The 16524-nt window shown below is 43.8% G+C and overlaps 1 pseudogene; it reads right to left on the bottom strand.

The window, feature by feature from the left end:
* Positions 1–805: 805 nt before the first annotated feature.
* On the bottom strand, positions 806–923 carry LOC126475673 (5S ribosomal RNA; annotated as a pseudogene).
* Positions 924–16524: the final 15601 nt, after the last annotated feature.

Below are 16524 nucleotides of genomic sequence, written 5' to 3' on the forward strand. Positions count from 1 at the left end.
AGCATTTGATCTGGTCAGCTTGAGAAGCCTTGAAATGTCCCTGATGAATTTGTCACTCAAATGTTGTCGAGTGACTAGTCCACGTTCGAAGTCACTGAGCTTTCCTGCTCGACCCAATCTGCTCTTACTGCTTCTGCGCTGGCAACAATATACGACACCTTCTTTTACACTGGCGGGTTCGCCTCTCGTGATGTCCAGCGGTCAATTTTGCATAACATAGGGGTGTCTGGATACTTGTACATTACTACGTGGCGTCTTCAGGAAGTAAGGTACACATGTCGTCCCACGTTAAGATCATGAATGGCGCATTGTCAGAAGAGAGTACATGTTCCAGGTATACTGCAGAATCATTTCTACTGCAGTACGGATAACAAATGCACCACAGTGTGGGACTGAACTGGCATAGTAACTCGAAACGAATTCCCAAGTTGAAGAGGGCGGAACGGTACGATTCTTATAGGCAAAAAGTCTAAATTGGACGTAGATTCTCAGTGAAATTTCGGCGTTATGTGGACCAAATGTAACACAGCGTCTACCCTCTCGCACAGGCCATGAAGGCCCAAAGGTACGGGACCAATGACCTCGTAGTTTGGTCACTTCTCCCACCTCTAAACCAACCAACCCAAAGGTACCGACTGACCTCCGAGTCATCCTCAGCCCACAGGCGTCAATGGATGCGGATATGGAAGGGCATGTGGTCAGCACACCGTTCTCCCGGCCGTAGGTCAGTTTCCGAGACCTGAGCCACTACTTCTCAATCAAGTATATCCTTAGTTTTCCCCACAAGGGCTGAGTGCAACCCGCTTGCCAAAAGCGCTCGGCAGACAGGGTGGTCACCCATCCAAGTGCTAGTCCAGCCCGACAACGCTTAACTTCGGTGATCTGACGAGAACCGGTGTTACCACTGCGGCAAGGCCGTTGGCTAACACTGAACGATTTGTAGAACTCTGGGACGGTCACTGTGGTTTGGTGACTATGTTGAAAAATAGGGTCATGTGTTTGTGTCACTTTGAAATGTACAGCATTCAGAAAAAGTACTTGGCCCGTCACTGTAATGTGTAACTTACCATTTGAAGTCTTCTCGCACTTGATTTTATGTCGGTATCTGTAAGTGCAAGTCTTCGTAACTGATAGTTTCGTAAATAGTTTTGTCTAATATCTTTTTGTACCTAGTGACTTACGTTTCTCTGCCGTATTTTGTATATTTTTATTCACCAATGTTTCATCGATGATAGTCTGCGTTAACTGTTCACTTAGGTGAAAAATGTTGATTGCATAAAGAAAGTTACTGGAATTATGCAAGGGGCTTAGACACGTTTATCTTGCAGGAATCTCTTTAAGAAGCTGTGAATATTAAGCGCAGCCTCACAGTACGTTTATTATTTTACGAAATTGTTACCAACAATCCACCAGAGTTTGAGGGTAACAGAGTTATTCGTAAGTACAACACTAGTAGGAAAAATGATATGTAATATATGTAATATAACTTTGGCGTAGAAAGGTGTATCATATGCAGCTACAAAACCCATTGACAATTTAGTCAGAAACAACATGTCTGGCAGGCGGCAGAAGCGGTTTCAAGTACAGATTAAAGATGTTTCTCCTTAACAACTCCTTCTATAGCATAGATGAATCGTTGAGCGGAAATAATTAGTAACTTTTACGGACAAAAACCCAGCGTGCTGCTTGTAGACACGTCCCAAATAATGTTTACCGTAAACATCATCTACGGAGCTAGTAACTAACTAACTCAGTTTTGTTCTCCCCTTCTACTCATCCCCTTCTCTAGATAACGTTTCTCATGTTTTCCATCTTTTCAAGTAGTTAAGTGCTATAATGTGCTTTTGCGATTCGGTACAGATAACCATTTATAAACGAAAGAAACAATGTTGTTTATGCATTGTGGATTTAACAACATTAACACAGTTTGTAGTAGCGATTAACGTGCACATGTTATCTAAAACTGCAGTTAAAAACAAATAAAGAAATAAAAAATAAATAAATAGCTGTTCTGAAATCAGATGTGCAAGCTGGAGACATTTAAATGTACTGAAACTGTCTTTCTTCTGTTCTATACGTAATACTAGAATTGGTCTGCATTCTGTTTATTAATTCCTCATTTCTCAGGCGGTCAAGTCGGGAAATTCTACATACTGCTCTCAAGTGTTCTATTACTAAAGCCTTTGTCTCTTTTTGTTTCTATCTGTGAGTTCCAAACACCCACTTCCGTAGTTTGTTATTGTTTCCACGATGGATTTGTGTAATCGTGTAGGGATTCTGTCGTGGAAAAAGTAAAAAAAAAAACATGTTCAAATGTGAGTGAAATCGTATGGGACTTAACTGCTAAGGTCATCAGTCCCTAAGCTTACACACTACTCAACCTAAATTATCCTAAGGACAAACACACACTCATGCCCGATGGAGGACTCGAACCTCCGCCGGGACCATCCGCACAGTCCATGACTGTAGCGCCCTAGACCGCTCGGCTAATCCCGGAAAAAGAAAAACAGGAGCTTATATGCTGAGGAAAAATAAGCAGTGGAAACATGACACACAGAAATATATGATTTTTTATGGTTTAAGATACCGTTACAGAATATAACAATACAGCAGAAAAAAATTCAGCAGCTCCCGAATTCTTAATTTAAAGACCTTAAATCTTTTAAAAACACCCTTGTATTTTTCTAAAACAGAGCAAACCCCTGTAGGGTGTACATAAAGTCCAGGAACACTTTCCATTATTTATTGCACAAGAATTAAACGTTGTACAGATGTCATATATACTGCATTTTGAAGAGAAACTCTGAAAGTTTTTTTTCCGGCAGACATCAGTACGGTAATCGAATTCTTGCCATACCCATCCCAGCATGTCATCGTCGACTGTGGCGGTCACTTCTCGTATTCTCTCCCGGAGCTCTACTACATCATGTGGTAGAGGCGGTACATACATCAGATCTTTAATGTGTCCCTACAGAAAAAAGTCACACGGAGTGAGATCCGGTGTTTTTGTCGAACTCCAACACATAGGGAGCTCGCTCCGCACCTGAACTCGCCATGTTTGCGAGTAGCGCTGACTATCAGCAAATCACCAAACTACGCTGTGGCGGTATACATGGAAAAAAAAGAAGATTTCAGGGTTTCTCTTCAAAATGACATATGTATGATATCGTCATAACGTTTAGTTCTTGTGCAATAAATAATTGAAAGTGTTCCTGGACTTTATGTACACCCTGTATATATATATACACTCCTGGAAATTGAAATAAGAACACCGTGAATTCATTGTCCCAGGAAGGGGAAACTTTATTGACACATTCCTGGGGTCAGATACATCACATGATCACACTGACAGAACCACAGGCACATAGACACAGGCAACAGAGCATGCACAATGTCGGCACTAGTACAGTGTATATCCACCTTTCGCAGCAATGCAGGCTGCTATTCTCCCATGGAGACGATCGTAGAGATGCTGGATGTAGTCCTGTGGAACGGCTTGCCATGCCATTTCCACCTGGCGCCTCGGTTGGACCAGCGTTAGTGCTGGACGTGCAGACCGCGTGAGACGACGCTTCATCCAGTCCCAAACATGCTCAATGGGGGACAGATCCGGAGATCTTGCTGGCCAGGGTAGTTGATTTACACCTTCTAGAGCACGTTGGGTGGCACGGGATACATGCGGACGTGCATTGTGCTGTTCGAACAGCAAGTTCCCTTGCCGGTCTAGGAATGGTAGAACGATGGGTTCGATGACGGTTTGGATGTACCGTGCACTATTCAGTGTCCCCTCGACGATCACCAGTGGTGTACGGCCAGTGTAGGAGATCGCTCCCCACACCATAATGCCGGGTGTTGGCCCTGTGTGCCTCGGTCGTATGCAGTCCTGATTGTGGCGCTCACCTGCACGGCGCCAAACACGCATACGACCATCATTGGCACCAAGGCAGAAGCGACTCTCATCGCTGAAGACGGCATGTCTCCATTCGTTCCTCCAGTCACGCCTGTCGCGACACCACTGGAGGCGGGCTGCACGATGTTGGGGCGTGAGCGGAAGACGGCCTAACGGTGTGCGGGACCGTAGCCCAGCTTCATGGAGACGGTTGCGAATGGTCCTCGCCGATACCCCAGGAGCAACAGTGTCCCTAATTTGCTGGGAAGTGGCGGTGCGGTCCCCTACGGCACTGCGTAGGATCCTACGGTCTTGGCGTGCATCCGTGCGTCGCTGCGGTCCGGTCCCAGGTCGACGGGCACGTGCACCTTCCGCCGACCACTGGCGACAACATCGATGTACTGTGGAGACCTCACGCCCCACGTGTTGAGCAATTCGGCGGTACGTCCACCCGGCCTCCCGCATGCCCACTATACGCCCTCGCTCAAAGTCCGTCAACTGCACATACGGTTCACGTCCACGCTGTCGTGGCATGCTACCAGTGTTAAAGACTGCGATGGAGCTCCGTATGCCACGGCAAACTGGCTGACACTGACGGCGGCGGTGCACAAATGCTGCGCAGCTAGCGCCATTCGACGGCCAACACCGCGGTTCCTGGTGTGTCCGCTGTGCCGTGCGTGTGATCATTGCTTGTACAGCCCTCTCGCAGTGTCCGGAGCAAGTATGGTGGGTCTGACACACCGGTGTCAATGTGTTCTTTTTTCCATTTCCAGGAGTGTATATATATCGCTTGTACATTTCTGAAGTACGTGAAGGCCTATAGGGTGTGTAGGTATCGGCAGATTTTCTTGCAACGCAACTGTTTGTCTACAAAGAAATCGCCACCAATGGCATTGCACACGCGACTGTATAACGAACTTCTGAGACGTACCGTGTGCCGGGTTTGAGAACGCCTGACTGTAACCGCTGCACCCCTCACAGCAAAGGAGGCGTGTGACCAATCAATGAGGTCTTCATTCGGCTGTAGTGCACAGGAAATAGGGCCAGTAAACTTCACTTACATGATGTTAAAGAAAGATCGATATAAGCAAACAAAACAAAGATCGTAACAATCGGTACATTTATTGTGGAAGGTTTACGAAGTTTATACAGAAGTCCCGAAGTAATAGTTACAAAAGCTACTAAACAGGTGACGCTATAATCGTAATACGTGATGCCCAGAATAGTGTTACGAAGCATAGAACTATTAATTCCACCGTTGGAACGTGAAAAGAGGTTACCTTACCGAAGGAGGAGGGTGAAATCACGTATTCCACTGAACAACGAGCGTTTCTGCTACTCGAATATCACAACTTAGAAAACAGTATTAAGGTAAAAGAAGGCGCAGCTTCCAAAAGGACCTCGTTCGGAAGCCATTCTCAAGCTCTTCTCCAGGTTCAAGCGGAGAGGCAATGAGACTGATGATCTAGTGGGGAATGTTGGCCCCAGGCCAATTGGATTTACTGCTGAAAATGTCACCACAGTTTCTGTAGTTATTCAGCAAATTACGAGGTAGTGTGCCCGGAAATTGCAGCAGAAACTTGTTTGAAGCGTTCAAGCATGTTTACAATAATGAGAAATAAATCTATGTACGTGTTTCCATTCCAAGCCCAAGGACACCAGGACAAAGAGCTGACTTTGCGAACCAGATTATCACAGTAACTGAGAATGAAGGATTTCATGATGGTAGCATCTGTTTCACAGATGAACTTCCACCTGAACGGATTGGTGAAGAAACAAAATTGGTGATTTTGCGATTCCAAAAATCTCCTTTCGTGTGACGCAAAACTACTGTGTTCTCCCAAAGCTACTATCTGGGCTGTCATATGTAGCAGAGGCCTTATCGGGCGTTTCTCCGTGCGAGAAAGGTAAGTATTGAATGTTACGTTTCAGTTTAAGAACAATTTGTCACCATACAGCGAGCGCTGGAGGATCAACCAGGCATGGACTGGGTCATGCAAGATGGGGTCCAATCACGTCGCATTGAACAGTTGCTTTTTTTTTTTTGAATGCTTCGAGAGTAGAGTGATTCGCTGCATCGGATTATTCCAGATTTGGTGGTGTAGGTATTGACTGGGCCTCATATTCAACCGATCTGTGTCCTTGCGACTGCCTTATTGTCGAGCAAATTGAAAGACACTGTCTTTGTTGGATGAAGTGTAGATCTGTGTGGCAATTGAATCCGTTTCCGTTGAGACACTACAAGGAGTGAAAGCAAATTTCATTGTTCTTTTGGGCCACCTCTCTACTGCAAACATTTTGAAAATATTGTCACGTGATTACAAAGATTGCTTTCAGGGAACGAGTTTACTTGTATATGCTGATACGAGCTGTACAGAGTAAAGCGCCATTTGTTAGCAGCTTATTTAGATGCTCTTTCAAAACTTCTGTATAAAATTCTTGTAGCTTTCAAAATAAACGTATATTTTGTCCAGTTCTTCTACTGACATTTGGTTTCGTGATATTTGCCCTGCAGCTTGGCCAAGTTGTCAGAGATGACCGATACCGCCTCAGTCAGTTACACAGGCGTGTGGTCAGCGTGTACGGCCCCACGCGGCGCTTACTCTGTCGCGCGTGGGTTGCTAACATGGAGGTAAGAATAAGGGGAGATGGCGCTACGTATCCCAGCCGTACTACGTTTTGAAGCCATGGGGGCGTGGCTCGCTGCCATGACACTTTGACCAAAACATTGCCAGTGTGCTATAGCGCTGAGTGTATTACAGTCGCTAATTGCACCATATACGCATGTAACGTCATCAGATTGGTTGCTTCAAAGTTTTTGTTTAAAATAAAATCTCGTAAAGGTGAAATTCCGCGTTTCTTCTGATTAAAAATAGTTTTTAATGTAAACGATACAATTTTGTTAATTCAGTAATAAACGTGTATCACAAACTAAATAATAGAAACTGAAAACTAAGTTAGCTCTTCCCTCCCTCCAAAGCCCCATAAATACATCTTGTTTGTAATACGTACTGGGACATTTCAGTTACGTTATACCACTGGGAAACTCTGTTCATTACCACCAATATTTACTGAAATACGGTACATAGAATGGCAAATCTACACAGTGTCCTGTTTAGGTCTATACTTTACGCCAGTTAATGTAGTGTTAGCTTTTAATTTGGTACATGATGAAGACAAAGTGAGTTACTCAACACTTCGACTATCGACGATACGTACGTATTATACTGAAACGTTAACTTGAAAACTAAGAATTTAATTCTTTGAATTAACATACCTGTTGCAAATGTTTTGGGTGTGTAGGGAAAACTGATGGTACAGCATTTTCTCGGAGCCTTACTGTTGAAAGGGAAGTTCGGTCTATGTCGTCTTCTCGGAAATGCTGAGAACATATAGTGCTCCATTTAGACGCACGCCAATTCTTCCTCCTCACGGCATTCTCCCACAGAGCTTTCCGACTTCCATTTTTAGGAAATCTAAAATCATACAGGAGAAAAACACGCTATAGTACAAGTACCGATGTAGCACACGTTCATTCACAATGAAGTTGTAAAATCACACTTAACGAGACAACTTACACATGAAATGTTATTCCCTTCGATTTCGCATCACAATCAGAACGATTTGTACATCCGAACACCACACAAGTCACCATAATAGCGCAAAATCCTTCCAAAAGCGAGCCACAAGCCTATGCACACAAGCTTACAGCAGCAATGTTTTGGTCGGATTGAGATGGCTACCCTCGGCTTCACATAGCTTCACAGCTGTGACGTCACGGCGTCTCCCTGTATTCTTACCTCCATGGCTGCTAAGTCGCAGAGCGCGCAGGCGCGAAGAAGCGTCTCCTTTTATTCACCGCTAATCCTCGTGCTGCGTCATAGTAGGGATACACGCCTGTTGGGTCACGTATGGCGAGTAGCAACCCCTGTGAAAGTGAGTGAGGGAATAGCCTTCAGACTGAAGCCGAGCATAATGGAAAGCAAACGATGACAAGAAGTGCTACTCGCGTGGGTTCGCCATGCAGATCCGGTGCTCCAGTACCCCGATATGGGAACACTGTAGGACTCGTTGCAAGTATTCTACAGACCTGGACTGTGCGGTGTCCTTGCCTACCGTATTTGCTGCCTGCCTTATTGGCAACATGTTTTCTAGAGAATGAGCATTGCAGCTCAAAATTTTGTAGGCGTAGAAGTAGCTTGTTTTCAAAAGAACACACCAAGTTCCAAGTTTCCTGGAAGTATCACCATGACTACCTCCAAGAAATCACCTAGGAACACAGACTTTCCTCATTTATAAGGCAAACCCATATGCAACCTCCATTATTTTTTGGGGCATTATTAAAGTTTCAAATGGTTCAAATGGCTCTGAGCACTATGGGACTTAACATCTGAGGTCATCAGTCCCCTAGAACTTAGAACTACTTAAACCTAACTAACCTAAGGACATCACACACATCCATGCCCGAGGCAGTATTCAAACCTGCGACCGTAGCGGCACGCGGTTCCAGACTGAAGCGCCTAGAATCACTCGGTCACAACGGCCGGCTATTAAAGTTTCATCGAACATTACTTTCATAGGATACTCCATCACTGTCAGAAATTCTGTCTATTAGCTTCTTGTACATGATGTTGGTCTTAGGGCAGGGAAGGGAAGTACATCTCATATAATAAATACATCTTTTTACAAAGCTAAATGTTATTTGGAAATAATACGGTTTGTTCATGTTTTTTGGTTCAAAGAACCCAAAAATGAAGCTTAAATTTATTGATTGGCTTTAATTTTTGAGACGAATCTAGTGATATTTATTGTAGTTATCTTACAACAAGACATAAAAGCTGGTTTTAAGATAATACCAAACACGTAAGTTCGTTACATTTTATACTTATCTCTGGTGCCGTGTTGCATTACCGTACCATTTTACTCTCCAGCTATAACGATCTAACGTGACGGCATTCCGTTCCACTTTGTACCTCTGCTCAGTCAGTGAAATATCATTGTAAAAGCGGTCATTATGTTCTTCGCTCACATCACCACAATTTAGCAAGAAGACCTCCAGGTGCGATGGCAAAAAGTGCATTTTTTACTGACACTTCACGTTGTAACTGTTCATACAAGCGTATTTGATCATCTACAAGTTCCTTGAAATTTTATGATTTCAAGTTTCCAAAGAAAACCATTCGACACATCTTAAAAGAAAGTCATGCTGATTTCTCCTTGTACTTTATCATTAATTCAAACTGTGTCTAAACCGTTGTCTGCTCTGTGAATAGGTAAACGCACCAGCTTCGACTATCTGGAATCCGAGCTTTTGGAGTAAGTGAAAGAAAGAACGCCGATTCACATTTAAGTCTATTACAAAATTCTCCACGAGACCGAATTTCATATGCAATACTGGAAGGTAAACTTTGTTTATCTCTGTTAGTGGTTCATTTTTTTTCTTGGAGCTAATATTTGTCTCTTAGGATGACTTTTTTACAAATGGTGTTTGTCCCTAGCACGCAAATCCCACTCGCACAAGAAGCAACTGTATTTTGTGTAGCTTGATTGCACTCGTATTAATGTGACAATAACTCTAAAACCACAAAAACATCGCACTAGCATCTCGCACAGTCGGACAGATTGTCTTTCATATTTGGGCATGTTTGTTTTGTGCACATTTTTCATGACAGCACTTCGATAGGCGTCAAATTACAACCATTTTACCCTATGGATTGTTAAAGACTGTATACTTCTGTCGACGCAACGGTACTTAACGCGTGCTTAACGCGCACAGGGCATGTACCGGACTTCGTATTGATACCACACTGTGAGATTTGCGACATGCTATGGCAGTGCTACCAATTAGTTATAGGCGTGCCCGATATTAGCAAGGCGATCATACGAACTAATCCTCTTAGATTTTGTTCACAGAAGATTTGAAAGTCAATGCCCAAACATCAGTTTAGTAAAACAATACGACGCAATTCTTTCTATAAAAAAATGGTGTAATAAGTTTGTAATCGTGAAGTCGCTAGTTCGAAACTCGCTAGTAGAATTTTTTTGTTTTATTTAAATGGTTCAAATGGCTCTGAGCACTATGGGACTTAACTTCTAAGGTCATCAGTCCCCTAGAACTTAGAACTACCTGAACATAAGTAACCTAAGGACATCACACACATCCATGCCCGAAGCAGGATTCGAACCTGCGGTCGTAGTGGTCCCGCGGTTCCAGACTGTAGCGCCTAGAACCGCTCGGCCACCCCGGCTGGCCGTTTTATTTAAATTACATATTTATTAACAAATAGAAATGTTACCTAACAAGTATTTAATCGAATATTTTAATAAAAATCACATCTGTTAATTTTTAATAACAATTTCCATGAAAATGTAGGTATTCACAATAAATTACAATTAGGTGCACCGTTGCCAAACATTCAATAGAAAATAAGATACATTTTTACACCTAGTGATCGAACAATATTATTCACGCAAATATTTTTCATCATTTAACAAAAAGGCATTCTACATGTCTCCAGGAAATTAGTTTCGTATGACCGGTACATAAAAATAAAAAGATGATCTATTTATTAAAAAATATGATTCAATATTATTAATTAATATTTCCATTTGTTAACAAACAACGAATTTAAGTAAAAGTAAAAAAAAAAAAAAAATGCTTTTGCTGCTAGCGCGATCCTAACCAACAACTCATCAATTAATATGCTATTACACTAAGCACATTCTTTTATTTATCTTTTATTGTACTGAAATTAAACGATTTGCGAATGTTGATGCATAGTTTACACATTGTGAATATATACCTCAAATTATTTATGTTCAGATAAGGCTTCATAGTAACTACACTCCTGGAAATGGAAAAAAGAACACATTGACACCGGTGTGTCAGACCCACCATACTTGCTCCGGACACTGCGAGAGGGCTGTACAAGCAATGATCACACGCACGGTACAGCGGACACAACAGGAACCGCGGTGTTGGCCGTCGAATGGCGCTAGCTGCGCAGCATTTGTGCACCGCCGCCGTCAGTGTCAGCCAGTTTGCCGTGGCATACGGAGCTCCATCGCAGTCTTTAACACTGGTAGCATGTCGCGACAGCGTGGACGTGAACCGTATGTGCAGTTGACGGACTTTGAGCGAGGGCGTATAGTGGGCATGCGGGAGGCCGGGTGGACGTACCGCCGAATTGCTCAACACGTGGGGCGGAGGTCTCCACAGTACATCGATGTTGTCGCCAGTGGTCGGCGGAAGGTGCAAGTGCCTGTCGACCCGGGACCGGACCGCAGCGACGCACGGATGCACGCCAAGACCGTAGGATCCTACGCAGTGCCGTAGGGGACCGCACCGCCACTTCCCAGCAAATTAGGGACACTGTTGCTCCTGGGGTATCGGCGAGGACCATTCGCAACCGTCTCCATGAAGCTGGGCTACGGTCCCGCACACCGTTAGGCCGTCTTCCGCTCACGCCCCAACATCGTGCAGCCCGCCTCCAGTGGTGTCGCGACAGGCGTGACTGGAGGAACGAATGGAGACATGCCGTCTTCAGCGATGAGAGTCGCTTCTGCCTTGGTGCCAATGATGGTCGTATGCGTGTTTGGCGCCGTGCAGGTGAGCGCCACAATCAGGACTGCATACGACCGCGGCACACAGGGCCAACACCCGGCATCATGGCGTGGGGAGCGATCTCCTACACTGGCCGTACACCACTGGTGATCGTCGAGGGGACACTGAATAGTGCACGGTACATCCAAACCGTCATCGAACCCATCGTTCTACCATTCCTAGACCGGCAAGGGAACTTGCTGTTCCAACAGGACAATGCACGTCCGCATGTATCCCGTGCCACCCAACGTGCTCTAGAAGGTGTAAGTCAACTACCCTGGCCAGCAAGATCTCCGGATCTGTCCCCCATTGAGCATGTTTGGGACTGGATGAAGCGTCGTCTCACGCGGTCTGCACGTCCAGCACGAACGCTGGTCCAACTGAGGCGCCAGGTGGAAATGGCATGGCAAGCCGTTCCACAGGACTACATCCAGCATCTCTACGATCGTCTCCATGGGAGAATAGCAGCCTGCATTGCTGCGAAAGGTGGATATACACTGTACTAGTGCCGACATTGTGCATGCTCTGTTGCCTGTGTCTATGTGCCTGTGGTTCTGTCAGTGTGATCATGTGATGTATCTGACCCCAGGAATGTGTCAATAAAGTTTCCCCTTCCTGGGACAATGAATTCACGGTGTTCTTATTTCAATTTCCGGGAGTGTATAATAAAAAGGCAGCTATCAGGTACCGATGAATACGTTAGTAAGCTATATTTGGTACTTAACAGCAATCTTGTTATCATTATAGGTGATTTTTTTGAGTATTTTTAGAAGAGTGTTGTCTCTTACTACTTTAGGAAATAGATGTCTGGCAACTGACCTTTGAATCTAAAAGGAGAGAGTGCGTGAGGCCGCATTGTTAGTGAAAAAAAACATAACAATAGATAATGCCTCCTATTAGAAAACTAGAGATAGGTTGTGAATTACAGCGGCACTTTCGTATCCAGTGACATTACGTCAACATAGCGTAGACACTTTCGTTACCATTAGATTTTGTGTGTTCATTTCCATAACATTTTGTGTGTTGGACGCTGTACGCATTCTGTGCCAGCATACAGAAGGCAGGTACGAAAGAAACTATATTACAGGAACAGTCGTAACAGACGTTACAGTAGGTTACGATATTTATTTTTATTGTGATGCGTTTCTTTCTCAATTCCGAATGTGTAAAGCGGGCAGTCGACATACTAACAATGTAGAGCTCAATTCTTACCAAACACAAGGTCAGTTGGTTATGGGGCAAAGGGGGTACCAACCGGGAATTTTTCAGAGGGGATTTCCGGTTCCGGCATTTGCCTTACAGCCAAGGGAAACTTACCGAAAACGTTGGTCAAAACCTGGAGGTTCGTGGTATTAAATTTTTATGGCAATTCGCTACACACACAAAAATGTGAAGGCATAGTGCGTGTTTGAATAGACCCGCCCGGATAGCCGAACGCGCAAACGCGGCCGCCTCCGGGAGACGGGGAGACGAGCCAGCCCCGGATCGAATCTGCCTTGCGGATTAATGACGAGGGTGGTGAGCTGGCCAGCCTGGATGCGATTTATAGGCGGTTTTCCACACACACTTGGCTAAGGACTGGGCTGGTACCCAAGTTATTTGTCAGAGACACACTACGCAAACACGTAGAAAACGTTACCACGTTCGAACGTGAGACCTACACTAGACACAGACAGGCGGTGTCTCCCGGGGCTGTCAGAAATTAAATTCCACTAACAAGAGGCGGCCGCGACTTTGGGATCACAGATTTACTTCAGACTTTGCACGCCTTTAGTAGGCCAACGTAATGTGCAAGAAGTAAGATCCACTACTCTGTCGATTTCCAGAAAATCGCCGAAGTTTTACGCATCTGTTATATATCTGTGCGTAGGTGCCGGACGTTATAGTTAGTGGTCAAGTGATTACCGTTAGAGCTTCGCAAGACGAACGTGTACGACGAGAGGGTTCGACTCCCGTTCGAAGTTAATTTTGATCTATTTTTTCATTTTTGGTCATATTATTTATTCGTATGACATTTGAGAGGTAATATAATGAGAAACAAACACATGTATTTGCATGAAGTTTCAATTAATGTTTTCCATGTCTGTATAACAAATACTATCCTGCAACGTGTGATGTGGAGACCACATCCGACGAGGAATATTACGTTACTCTTGTGGTTTGGCACAGTGTGACTTTCTATATCATCGATTGTGAATAACGTCATTGGCATCATTATTTATCGAGGTTTGGCTTGGTGTTTCCAAGTCTGTCCTTCGTTCTTGAAAATTTAACTAGAAATAGTAAGTAGTCAAATAACAAATTCACTACAATTTCATGAAAATGCACGTCGGTTTATTTCATTATATTACCTCTGAAACGTCATATAAGTAAAATAATGCGAACAGTGAAGAAAAAAATATAGATTAGAAAATGTATGTTAGCGGGATAAGAACCGTTGCCTTCTCCTCGGCCATCCTGCTATGCATTAACGCTTACCACTTTTTTTTCGTTTTGTTCGGTATTGTTCGTTTCGATTTGTCTGGTCGGATGTCACATGACATCAATTCAAGTTGATCTTTCATTCCTTTACTCAGTTTTTTTTATTACAGAGGACAGTCGACCCTCTGACCGAACACGCTGAGCTACCGTGGCGGCTGACAATGCCAAACCCACACAGGAACGGGAAGAGGCAGAACAAAAGAAGTGCGTGTTTGAGAAGATTTTGTGTGTCATGTAGTAAAGTCGATGACTTGCTCGATATGCGCAGTGTATCCCGTAAGAACCTGCGCTGTTGTGAACCAACGTATTTTACAAGAAAGAATCTATAACATCACAAGATATTATTTCTGTGACTGCGATATTAGAAGTCTTCTTCAGAACCGCATATTCTTTCGAATTCCAGTGCCAGAGAAACCTATGGAGGAAACAGAAAAAGTAGCTTGCCGCAAGGAATTCTGTTAGCGCCAGCTTTCTTTATCATGTACGAAACTGACCAAACTTTGGCGCACAGGTCCGTCTACGCTGACGATCGTGTTACCACTGCGCAAGGCGAGAAATCTGAGAGTGGATGAGGAGCTATAGATACACTCAGTACGTACTATGTAGGGAGCCAACTTAAACTCAACCTGGTGAAAACGCATGTGTTTTTCAGCTGATGAGCGGGGAGTCAGTGAAGATTATAAATATATCTTTGAAGGAAAAACAACGGAATGCTGTGCAGCTCCAAAGCACCTAGGGGCTATATTGTTGGTCGGCACCTTGTTTAAAGTGAAAGTAACTGACGGAGGTAATGTTGCCGGCCGAAGTGGCCGTGCGGTTGTAGGCGCTGCAGTCTGGAACCGCGAGACCGCCACGGTCGCAGGTTCGAATCCTGCCTCGGGCATGGATGTGTGTGATGTCCTTAGGTTAGTTAGGTTTAACTAGTTCTAAGTTCTAGGGGACTAATGACCTCAGAAGTTGAGTCCCATAGTGCTCAGAGCCATTTGAACCATTTTTTGAGGTAATGTTGCGCGCAAATTGACAGACAGAACTTAAGGAACACAATAAGGAACTACGAGGACTTGCCCACTCACATTGTAACCACTCTACAGCTACATAAGCGTGATCCATACGGTACATAACCCAACGTAAACAAAGCAGTGGATGTACCTTTCAACGAGATATGTCACGTCATTATGGGCTGTGTACCACCTACCCTTCTAGAGAAGCTGTATTTCCTCGCTAGGATTTCTCCTCCTGGCATTCTACGATAAGTAGCATCCATAGAAGAGCATTACGATATGCCCACATTTTCGGTTTTGTTCCAACAAACAAGTTCATGGAGAAAGTCAAGACAGACTTATCTTACGCCAACTGAAACACGAAGCATCGAAACTGGAAACAGAAATCCCGCATCTCTAGTAATGGAAGACTCCCTCATGGTCAGACAGACCAAACCAAAAGCAAGGCTAGTCTTCAGAGATGGGAACTCAGTCTGGGGAGACCTTAGACCACTATTCCTAGTGTCAACTCGTCTCATTCTCGTATAGAATGATGGACTTAGCAAAAGCTGCGAACAGCACACTTGAGATTTTCAAGTGACGATCACTTTATTCACGTATTCCCTCGTCTTCTGTCCCAACTATAGGATTTGAAATGCCACATTCAGTGTGTGTGTGTGTGTGTGTGTATGTGTGTGTGTGTGAGTGAGTGTGAGTGTAAATTTTGTTTTTTCGTAAGTTCTCTGAACTAATAAACCAATAACAATAATTATTATTATTATCGTTAGTTCCCCATTTAGGAGAGCGTTAAAACACAATCAATTTTCATGGAACTTTTTTGGTCTCTTTCTTTTCACTTCCCAAAAACCTCTGATATATTCACTGTGTTTCTTCTTCCTCTCTTCTGTCCACTTCTTTCCTGATTTCTTCTCGTTTGGTGATTCCTCGAATTTCTGTTTCCTGATTTTTTTTTCACTGTGTTTTCTCTGTTTGTTATTTCTTCTGTGCAGATATTTAGTTTCTTGAGGACTTCGATGGTTTCCTTTGCCCCGTTAGTTTTCATCGTATTACTCATCACTATATCAAAAATCTTCTTTTCCTGATGTTGTCTGTAATCGTCTCTGTCTGTTTGCACAGTTCTTTTGTCGGTCTTTTTATCCACATCCCCTGTCTCTGAGCTGGCCCATAGATCTTTCTCAAAATTTTCCTCTCTTGCTTTTCCATTTCCTTGATTTTCGTTCTTCCCCTGACTACTGTCGTTTCTGAGGCATACAAGGCTTCTGGTAAGACTACTGTTTTGTAATCTCTTAATTTGGCATTAACGGAAATACTTATTTTGTTCTAATAGTTACATGTAATTCTGTAAACTTTTTGTAGCTTTGCAACTCTTTTTTCATTGACTGTCGACTTTAGTCCTGTTTTCTGAATAATCCCCACCAGGTATTTGAAACTTTCTACTTGTGTTATCTTTTCATACGTTTGTGTCCATGTACTGGATTTTGTCATACGAAATTTGTAGTCCTGTTCTGACTGCGAATTCATGTAGTGCCTCTAGGGCTTCTTTGACTTCT

The sequence above is a fragment of the Schistocerca serialis genome, chromosome 4 (assembly GCF_023864345.2).
Source record: "Schistocerca serialis cubense isolate TAMUIC-IGC-003099 chromosome 4, iqSchSeri2.2, whole genome shotgun sequence".
Classification (NCBI taxonomy): Eukaryota; Metazoa; Arthropoda; class Insecta; order Orthoptera; family Acrididae; genus Schistocerca; species Schistocerca serialis.